Below are 11457 nucleotides of genomic sequence, written 5' to 3'. Positions count from 1 at the left end.
TGTTGCTGGTTGTTAACATTGTCAGCGTCGGCTAAGGCAAAGGTAAGCGCTACTTGGGCAAGACGAACGAATGCCAACAGGTGTATGTATTTGAGCTTGAATCACTTAGTAAACAAATTGCAATTTTTGTACCTATTCAGATCGGTGATTGCTTGAAAGTTTCCGGTAGAAACGTGTACGACGCTGGAACGTTAACCCACAATCAGTCCAACTCTAATTTTTATCTGATTTTGCTGGAAATTTTAATTGTCTGTTATATATTGCCGTTGTTTTGATAAAGTTATTTATCATATCTGATAATATTATTTTCAAACGGACCGATAGAAGAGCAGTAATAACAGTCAGTATTTTTGCTTGGCTATAGGTCTGTCTGTCATTGGTTAGAGCCTTACTGATATTAGCTAGTAAGTTGACCCGTTTACGTGTAGAGAACGTACAAGTTTTCAAGAGGAAAAAAGAGTTCCTAAGCTACAGGTTACAAGGTTCAGGTGGGGCAGAAGGCGGCGAAAAACGGATTTCTACACTGGCTAGTTGTTGCGTTTACCCTTTTCAACATTAAGCTGCTAGTTGTTGTCAGTGGACTAGCGACATGTCGTACTTATGACGTGCCACAAATTTACACGGTGCAAATAAAACGTTACGAATTGTTGTCTAAGACAGGATTTATTTGTATCTTTTCTGTCATCCCTGAAATTTTTCATAGAAATATTCGGTGGACAAGGATCGTAACATCTATAGTAAGAGCCTAACATGACGTTCTGAAACTGGGTTTGGCCTTATGAATATATACGGATAATTTTCCAGGTGGCTTCTTGTATGATTCGAGCAGGATATCGGTATTTTTTAGCCATAGTAGCATAGCTATTTTCGATTGGATAGTTACTCATTAGTGAGGTTTTTTTTACCGAACCATTGTTTAGGTGCTTTGCAACCTCGTCTTACTATTAATACGGCACGATACGGATTTGCATAGAACAAACTCATTTATATTTTGTTTGTTTTTGTCAGAACGGACGACTCTACCAGTATCGTAAAGAAAAAAATTGTTACAACGTCGTCTCTCATGTGACAGTGGTCAAATCGTCACTAATTTTTTCAGTCCATAGTCACAAATGATGGGTTTATATTGGCAAAAAAACAAATCGACAAAAGCTGCAGACAGAAGCTGATCGCTTATTCACTATAGCCACTCAGCCGGACTCCTTTTAGAATCTATCAAATCTGAGTGCGGACTCATACTTCACGAACGCAGAACGCGTCCATCAGACGATTCAAGCATATTAACTGACCTCACATTCGATTCAAGTTATGGTATAATTGGATATTTATAATATTGATTGCTGTACCGTTCATTTACTGATAGCCAGCTATTTTTCAAAAAGTTCATAGCTTCGGCTCTTCCGTATCGTTTTGTCGATATCTAAGACCTATACATTGGGACGCTTTCGCTAATCGACAGGCATTGTTTATCGAAAGAAAAAACTGCAGCTCCTTTCTAAACTCTGGTGTTTTCAGTAATTGCCTAATAATTAAGTTATATAGGTTTTTGGGCGTAGTAGCAGTTTTTATCCTTGGAGATTAGACCTTGTTATTGCCAACGTACACCTTAGCCACAGAAAGATGTTATTAACCTAGACAAGCTATGGGCATAAAAATACACCTTATATTTTTAAGTGTACTATACATACGCGTACGCAGCATAATAATTACAAAAGAATCATATAATCACAATGGCTTGCTCGGGCGTGTCAATCTCATTTCCAATAGATACGTGAAAACTGGAACAATATAGCCTTCTCTATTTATTTGTTTTTTAGTGTTTTAGCTCAGAGTTAGGATAAATACAGTCAAATTTGCTGATGGTAACGTTACGAAGCGAAGAGTAGCTGTTTTTGTTTCGACTGGTCCAGTAGAAAGGGTCCCGGTGCGCTCGCCACCCGTGCGCTGGTGCCATTGGCAGGCCAGTTTCTTAAATAACAATATTTCCTTGTTTGGTACATTTCTGACAGTGGCCCCCACTTATCCAATAGCTTTGCGTATCTCTGCCATAAGTAACTGTTTATGTATTAGGCAAATACCGAGTAAAAGATACTGTATTACCCTCCCGGTACCAACTTGTCTCGCTTGCAGGTGAAGCTAATCGAAGCTCTGGCTGTCGTCTATGTGGCTGCAAAATACTTTCTCGTTTGTGAGCAAGAGATCTGAATGCCGGCTAATGGAGTGCGGCATCTCTAGGGCAGAGTCGAGGGGCTTTTCGGGATGAACGAAAGTGATCGAGCTTATTGATGCAGGATTGGAGCAATACTAATCGATTCTAAATACGGACGTGCGAAGATCTGTTGTAGTAGGTACTGCTGTACTGTTTCTGCATTCTCGTAGCGTTTTATTTCGTTCGCTGACAAGAGTCGCTCCGCGCCCCAACGTTTCGTTTAGCCTATATCCTCAAAATAAGCTAGCGTCGCCAAGCTTATATGGGATGCCCTTTGTATACAAGCATGTAGATTCTGTGAAAGATAAACGCGCAGGTATTGCTGACGTGAATCATTACGATGGGGTATTTCAATGTATGCAACCTAGCACTAGAGCACATTGGTAAGCAACTACATTTACGCTACGTACGAGTAACGAGATGTCGGACTAATGAACTCAGCTCAGCGAAAAGTCCACTGTTTCGTTAGGGAGACGGACAATGGTTGACAGGTTCACTGGGTGAACAGCCCATTGAATCTATCGGATACTGTTTAGTACCCTTAGGAGATTTAGTACCGTTCAAAGTTGAATTAGAAGTTGTTTAACGTTTACAAGCCTATAGGCTAGCGGCTAGATTCTCAGCTATTTTTGCTAGAATTTTACACACTTCTAGCCGTTCTTATTTGCATGAATCAAACAAAAAGGCAACAGAAGCTTTAAGTAGCAAAAGTGTTGCCTCTTTTAGTTCTGAGCAGGTCGGTCGCCGGCAAGCTGAAGTGCCTAATCAATGGCGACAACGAGTAGCAAATGGAAGGCAGCTGCAAAGCATCAAGCGGCCAGACCCGTAAAAACGTCTCAAAAGGGAGAAAAGTTGCGAGGCGCTTCTGCCAGTACGACTTCAGGAGCAACACTACGGGGCTGGTCGCAGAAATAGGACGCCTCCTGTATGGTGCGGCTGCCACGATGAAGGACGCGTTTCTATTTAAGCACACACTGTTACATTACTTAACCGATCACATAATAATAACAATGTTAAGTATATAATAACATTAAGTGATTCGCGTGCGAGCGAATAGACGGAGATTAAAATAAGCGTGAAGAATGGCCAACGAAGCCGGACCCGCAGGAGGACGTAACAACTCTGGCGAAGAGCGAACAAGGATCGATACGCAGCTCAAGATACAGTCTCTAAGAAGTAAACAGAATTAGTGGAAAGTGTGAATCGGTAGCCAAACGTGAAATGACTATAACAGCGCATAGATCAATTCATGAAAATCTATGACTCTGACTGCATAGCAGAATTCGGCTATATGCGAAATATCTTATTCTGCTCCGAGAGCATCTACCTGAGCAGTACCTGAGCAGTCTAACGTGAACAATACCCACGACTGAGTATTATGAAAGCGACGATTACTTCGTTACCAGAAAAAAAAATGCTATGAGAATGTCTATGAGCTCCTGCGGTGGTAGGGAAGGACGGCTGTGCTACGCAAAATACAAGTGGCTGGTAAATTGCTATTGTTGGCGGTGACCTATAAACGAGGCATGATCGACGAAGGTACCGTAATTAAATGGGCCGAATCATTGGCGACGACGACGACGTCATCCCGCTGTGTAGAGAGCAGGAAACAGACTCGAGCGGACCCAATAAGCAAGCAAGGATGGCGGCAAAAAATCCGAGTGAACGAATTGAACACTGCCGAGCGTAACTAAGCAACAATAAAATGTTTACATTAGGACTTCGATATATAGGGGACGGAAGGAAATGGGTCGGCCACATCGAAAGCGACGGTATATACCAACGGTAAATGAGAACGACGCATGAGATGAGAGAAGCGCGGGTGTGGGAATCGCGTCGTATCTCAATAGACGATCGTTGATGTTTCAGACGGCGCGGATGGACCTTCCGATGCCATTTATAGATTATGTGTTTATGCAAAGAACCTTTGCTATTACAATGGATCCCGCATGGGACTCTTTACAGATATCGGGGTGTAAAGAAGGCGGCATCTATTGCACCTGATGGGCATCAGGCGACATTAGTGTTGCTGACATTAATATAAGAAGGCCAGTTCCAACAAGTCTTGGCGGGCATTAAGGAAAAGCTTGGGAGTGTTTATGTTTATGGACGATTTAGACACGACAAAGACAAGCAACAGCTAATGAACATTGTGCTAGTACTAAAGGCATTAAGTGAAGCAAGACTAATGGCGCGGACGGGAAAACATTCTTTAAGAAAAATACTGGCTTTCTTTGGTTCAGAGCATCAACGGAGGCAGTGAGGCTTAGCTCAAACAAAGTGAAGACAATTAACAAATATGGAGGGACTAAAAGCACGGCAGAAACAAATTAACTTCCTGTGACTATTTGAAAAGCTAGCACTTCCAATGAATACGTTGTCGAAAAGGTCCCAATGTTAGTGGAGTTCCAGACAGGGCTGCACACTGATGCCAGAGTGGTCTCGAATTAGGAGCATTGCTGGTGCTACTAGTAGCTATTGAATGGTGGTTGGTACATATGGCCATAGGTCAGAATATTTCCCTGTAGAAGACACCTATTATTGGATCACACTCAACGTCTACGACACACCGCCCAATAACTGGACCAATTGGCTTAATTCCAACTCAAACCCAGGTGTAGGCTGTGTACGGCGATGCAACAAGCGGACGCATTAAGCCGTAGTCCTGCCGTAAGCTAAGCTTGCAAGCTGAAGACCGCGAGTCTAGTAAAGATGGTTGACCAGTGAAACGAGTGATATTTGTAACGTTCAAAGATCAATGGCAACGATTTTAGTAAACGGTTGCAAACTAGACTGACAAACATATATTAATTAGACTAATTAATCGATAAAACGCCACGGAAACGCGGAGGTTGTGTTCTAAGGATATTATGCTGTTCTTTAGGAAGAAGAGAACGAGCATGAAAAAAGCAGCGAACCGAAAAATTTATGGTTTGTTGTGCCCAACGGAACGCCAGAGGCCATAAACAGGCAAGATATTATGTTATGACAAATACTCTCCGTAGACGTTGTTGATTCTCTAACATGAAACAGTATGTGCAAACGTATGTGAGTGCATGCCTGCAGTGCCTTTACAATAACAATAATAGTGGAAAACAACCTGGGACATCGAGTTGCCCACCCGAGCCGACGGCTGTTGCAGGAAATGTATGTCGATCAGACCGGGCCGCTACCAACGTCAAACGCGAAGGAGCACATCATCGTGGCAATCGATGGATTCTCGAAATGCGTTCTAACGTAGGCTGGTAGATCAACGTTGACAGATCATATCGTTTATGCTTTTATGCAGCGATCTTGCTGATGACAGATTGTGGCACCCCATTCACGTCAAGGGACTTAAAGGATTTCAAGAAGACATAAAACAATTGCTGATACCAACACAGCACCGGCATGCAAACGGACAGGGGGAACGTTTGACCACGGAAATAATTCGAGGATTGCATACGACTTGCAGTGTCCTTGAGACTTAAGACTGGGTATTTCAACTGCCGGTGGATGAGTCGCAGATCAATGGGGCGCCTTCTGAAGGTTCGGAGAAGTCGCCATTTGAAGCCTTACATGGCTCCCTAACCCGTAAAAATAATTTCTCAGCAGTCACTCATACGTAACAGGACCAGATGTGGCGCCCAGCGGATGAAATACAACCTATTCCATAACCATGACGCAAGAGAAACACAAACAACATGACAAAAGGAGGCAACCTCATCTAGTGCGATTTGATGCCGGAGTCGCTACGTTTGCTGGCGCCGCTAAAGACGTTCACTTAGTTGCAAGCAAAGTTCAGAAGGCGAATGTTAGTGTTGCCCCTATGATACGCCTAAATCTATAAAACTGTGACCTTAAGAAGCGTGCTGAGCTACGGAAGAGTTGCGCACTGCTTCCAATCTCACTTGTACGAAATCGCTATAGGGAATGGTATAAGCATTAGCTATGATGGCAATGCTAATCATGGCTGGGAAGAACAGGGCACAAATGAACAAATCGACAAAGACAGCCGACGGTAGACGAGCGCACGATCGAACACCAAAGCGACGATCCCAGCAGGATGAGTGTAGCAAAGATCACAGGAAACGAGAATGATCGATGACAAACCGCAGCTGTAAGCAGAAGTGAAACGGGCAGCTAAAGGTTTGATATATTCGTCATAAACAAGAAGCGCACATTACAATAAAATATGACTATAATTATTATAATTATAACCAATTTTAGGAACACATACAAAAGGTGCCATGATGTGGGAACGAGATGTGAGACGGTATATTGTAGTAAATATAGATTGGATGTGCAAACGTAAACTAATTATACAGAGAAATAAAAGCATACGGAAGAAAAAGAATCAGTGGAGGATTTTGTGGATGGTACGATGTGGTATGGTGATGACCTAGTGTCGAAGATCAGACGCTGCCGTTCCTAGAAGTTGAGTTGATTGACAGCAGCGCTTCTTAACGTCATAGTGGAGAGGCAGAGCTACCCCTCTCTACACATTAAGGCAAGGACAGAGCCACTCCTGAATGTGTAGAGAGCGGGAGACGTGTCTAAAAGACAGGCTCACAAACGTCGAAGAAATCACGCCTTTGTGTGGTAAGTACCGGTGTTTTCTGCCGATTCTCATAGGTCCTCATTATATATAAGTATGTTAAAAGAAAGTCGAATTAACTATTAGTAGAAGTATCCCATTAAAAAGTTAATTTTTATCACGCCTCATTAGTGCCAACAGAGATTGAAAATTGCCTGCGTGTCTATATACTTCAGGAATATGATAGGCTTTAAAAAAAAATTATAAATTGAAACTTCAACATACATATATATATTAAGTACCATGTATGTAGTACTTAACAAGTATGTAGGACTGTCAAACACTGATATCGGTTTTCCAAAATGTATCCGCTTTTTCGACACTGTTCGATAGACTTCGTTAGATTTATATGTATATACATTTCGCGGCGTTAATTATGTTAACAAATGTTAATTTGTTGACAAGCTTGTGAAGTGGTATAGTTCTCACTCAGAATTAAATTCTAATTAATAGTATATTTTAGGTTTATGAAGAAAGATTCGCTTAGTATGAGTAAATTTAGCATGCAAGTTACGTTTGTTATAGATAAAGTTCGTGACGGAAAGCGTACCCTGTATATACTTTATCCTGTTCCGAAAATGTTATCCTAAACAATCGAAGAACTGAGTTTATGAATTTTGTTTTACGCAACAAGCTACGCAAATTGATGGTCTCACAAACTCCGATCAACACACACCAGAATACCGAGCTGGAGTCCAATACGTCAAGAAAAAATCAAAGTGATATTTACCTAAATACATTTTTTAGAGAACAAAGTTCCTTCCAAACAGTTTACGGAAAGAACTGACTGATTGGCTTTAGAGTAATCACAGTCATTGCAACAAAGCCTACATCGAAAGCGTGCAATGCAGTACGTATTCGGCCTTCCTCCTGGTCTACTCCAACAACCTGCTAAATCGAACATTCGGTTAGGCACTGCTTCGAATGAAAACGATTGCAACAAGATTCCTCTAGACGCCTTAGCCGCTTTTATTATAAAGCAATTAAAAAATAATTATAAGGACAAGCTAAGTTTAAAAAACATGTTTCAACGGTTCTACTAAGAGAGGGAGCCAGCTGCTATATGCAACGGCTCCTGAAGTTCGTGGCAAGTTAACTGGACTTGAGCGTCGCCTGGCAAGGCAAAGATAGTAATGCAGCGTCTCCTTCACTACAAGCAAATTGTCTGTTTGAGATAGTTTTGCATGATAGGAATGCACCACAATGGCTATGGACGGTTTGAATAAGCATCTACATCAATGTATTGTATAAGTTCACCAACGTAAAATTTGTCCGAAGTTAACAAATGTACGTTGCTGATTGTTGCAAGCAGAGTAGAGAGAGGCCTGCTATATCAGCGTACGATCAATGTGTAAACAGATAAGGCCACTTGCAATCTAAATGATTCTCTTACTTGTTTGCTTAGACAACGAACTTAGGTTGTTGTCGTTAGTAAACAAATCTTGTCATAACAAAGCTGCCTTAGCACTTTTATTACCTGTGTGTTTACGATCTGACGTAGCGAGGAAAAGTGATCGTGACAACAGATGCACACGATGAATTATTTGATAGACCCCCCACCCCTCAAAAAACACATGGAATTCAGTTTTGGCATATACTTGATAGGAATTAACCCTTGCGAAATAGCTTTAACTTACTTGATACGGGACAGTCGAACTCTTCCTGTGAGATTAAACGACCAGGCATAGAGGATTAGTCACGATCAGAATAGCTGAAACGTCTGCATACGTTGTATGATACGGGTCTTGCCGTAATCACTAAAGACATTTCACAGAATTGTATCTTAGATGTGTTCCAGTGTGCAGTTTTATCTTTTACAAGTTAAAAATTTTGATACGTACGCATCTCATGCAAATACCTATAACAGTAGCAATAACTAGGTATTACATTATTATTCTAATAGAATCTTCCGCGACACATGAACAATGTAACATGTTTATGCACATATTTTGTATGGGTTACCCTTAGATTTAGGTGCAGGTAGAGCAATATGAGGCGAAACTAACGTGATTGATACGTACCCGTATGATCGAAGGGAGGCCCTGTTGTGTAGTTTTCCTTTCCGAGCGATCGGAAATTTCTCGGAGAGCTTTCGAATCAATTGAGATGGATTTCGTTTGTCGTCAATTGCTTTATTCAAAATATTTGCTTAGTGAACGTATTCAAAGGACAGGTATCAAAAGCAGCGCGCTTAAATCGGCGTCGCGTCCATCGGCAGAATCGATACTGTTTTAGAGACGTACTAATTCGTATCTGATTCTACACTGGAAAGCAGACAGAATTCTAGAAAGCGGCTGACTGCCAAAATTGCTAATAACAAAAGAAAAATAAACGAGTTCAACTTAGTTGATTGAATAATCTTCTTAAACGTCGTTGGGAAAACGTTTTGCAGCCGTATCGAACTTCGAAGCGAGCTAAAAGTCAGGCAACCTTGCTGCTACAAACTTCTCGAGGTAGAAGGGAAGCTACACTTCGTAAAATGTGTGAGAAAAGAGAAAAAAGTACGGGTGAACAGCGTGCGTGGGACGAGCCTAGTCAAGAGGCAAAGAGCGTAGGCCTCCTTGAAATACTTGAAAAATGCTAACGGGTGTGTACGGTAGGTACGGCCTATAGCCGTGTAGCCCTGCTGAAACGTAACCGCATAATAGTCAAGCAAAAAAGCAATAATCCGCTTTTCACATCGTGAGGCCGAGTCACCTATGGCAGTTACTGGTCATCTGGCAGTTAGTAGCCGAGAAGCAGCGAAACGATGCGCAAAAAGCATCGTGATCAAGATGAGACCGCGGACGCATCGTGTTTTTTTCTCCCTGATCCGTGAATTTTGCAGTTCAGTCTCCTCGCGCCTTGTGCTGGATGCTTCGGATCTGTCGACTTCCACATGTAGTTGCTTAGCCATAAGGAGTATGCACCACGTTGACTCGTTAGGGAACGGTTTTTGTCCTTTGTTTGAATTGTGATTACCTCTTCCCCTCATTTTATCCTGTTATCGTGTGCCATAACTCTTGTATAAATCAACTAATTGCGACTCCGTCGCGTCCGTTACGCACTTGAGTTTTACGGTAGGACCCTCTGCAGGAGCGCTGGTAATTTCATAGTTACGCATCTCGTTAGATTGATTGATATTACATGAATGCACCGCACACGATCCGGTTGTCCAAGGCCAGTTAATCATCTCGGTGCAAATTGTTGACTTGCCTATACTGAACCATTTACAGAAGCTCCAGGAATAACATTAACAACATACATGCAAGTAGACAGAAACCACTGCTTTACCTACCTTGGGCGTCTTTTCGATCTAAATTTAACTTGTAGCAATCTTCATCTTGGTCGTAGCCTCTGTCCACAGCATCGTTACGGTCGGAAATTTTTTTCTAATATCATTTTCATTTAGCAGTCGTTTACTAGTAACAATACCTGTTATGGCGGAGCGGGCGGTCGTTGAAAATAAGACGTTTTACCGAATACGCTAGGTATGAGCACTGCCGAGCCGGCGAGACCGTCAACGGAACGGAACGGAACATGCCGCCACGGCATGTAGTCGCGTAATGACGCAATAGTTGTGCGCTATGTAAATGAGTAAAAGGAGTAGAATAAAAGTGAGCATACGCAACGTACACCGAACATGCGTCAACAACAACAAAAGCATGCTAACTTGTTCGATCCTTGCTATGCCCCAACATACATTGTAAACGCAGCTTGCAGCAGCAGCAGCAGCAGCAGCAGCAGCAGCAGCAGCAGAATCAAGTGAATAGAATGCTTATAGCTTTCTTTTTTTTTGTTCTACGTTCCCTGCCAAATTCTCTCCATTTCGAATCCGCTTCATTGAAAGCTGAATTTCAATGAAACGCAAGGAAACGGATCGTGCAGGAGCGGCTTCCTGAACGCCATCTTATACGACGGTTGTTATACAACTAGAGGAAGAAGGCTGCAATGGGAAAGAATTAAACAGGGTAGCATGGCTTAGAAGAAAAAAGACAGTCGGAATAAGAAGCGACCTGCGTTCGTAACGCGTTCACAATGGCCGGTAACGTAGGATAGAGATAATATACATAGGACTTCAGACGACCACGTTTTCGGACCCTTAATAGCTGTTATAATGACGCTGCATAATATTGTAGTACGCGTTATTGCTCAGCCTCTGGTCAGCTGGTAACAGATCCCGGAGCAGGTATTTACCATTGAGCAGATAGGAAAGAAGCCATCCGACCAAGTGCTTACTCAATTGTACGTTCGTCCATGTACGTAATAAACCTGTTAAGTAGAATGATAAGTAAAGGAATTATACATAAAGCACAAGTGAGCAAGCGGCCACATAAGCTAACTATTTTTTTTTTAGTGAGCATAAGCTAGCAGATTTTCCTTGTTCGTAGTTCGCTCTCGATCTAATGGGGTCGCTACTGTTGGGGTGCGCAAATGGTGAATAGGACCTTTGACATGGTTATCTCTACATTTGAGCTAAAAAATATTTAATTTTTCATAAATATTAGTGTGAGAAAAATGATAATGAACTTTTTACAAATAAAGGACAGCAACAAAGGTGTAGACACGTGTTTGAGTGCAGAGAAGGTCATATAGATGTTTGTTGGTCTGACTCATACGCGTTACCTATTATGCAAAACAGCGGCCTATACCATATTCTTCCCAATATCTTCTTTTGATTATATGGATTTTT

General features: G+C 41.9%; 1 long non-coding RNA gene across 1 annotated transcript in view; it reads left to right on the top strand.

Moving 5' to 3' along the window:
- The first annotated feature begins 2952 nt into the window (after window positions 1-2952).
- Window positions 2953-11457, top strand: part of LOC147754694 (uncharacterized) — a 47807-nt gene continuing 39302 nt past the window's right edge. Inside the window, exon 1 of the long non-coding RNA XR_015317123.1 lies at window positions 2953-6790. This is a non-coding gene — a long non-coding RNA (uncharacterized LOC147754694). The remainder of the gene's footprint in view (window positions 6791-11457) is intronic.

Source organism: Varroa destructor, unplaced genomic scaffold (assembly GCF_002443255.2).
Source record: "Varroa destructor unplaced genomic scaffold, Vdes_3.0 BEIS01000007.1, whole genome shotgun sequence".
NCBI lineage: Eukaryota > Metazoa > Arthropoda > Arachnida > Mesostigmata > Varroidae > Varroa > Varroa destructor.
This window is presented reverse-complemented; position numbering and strand designations above follow the sequence as displayed.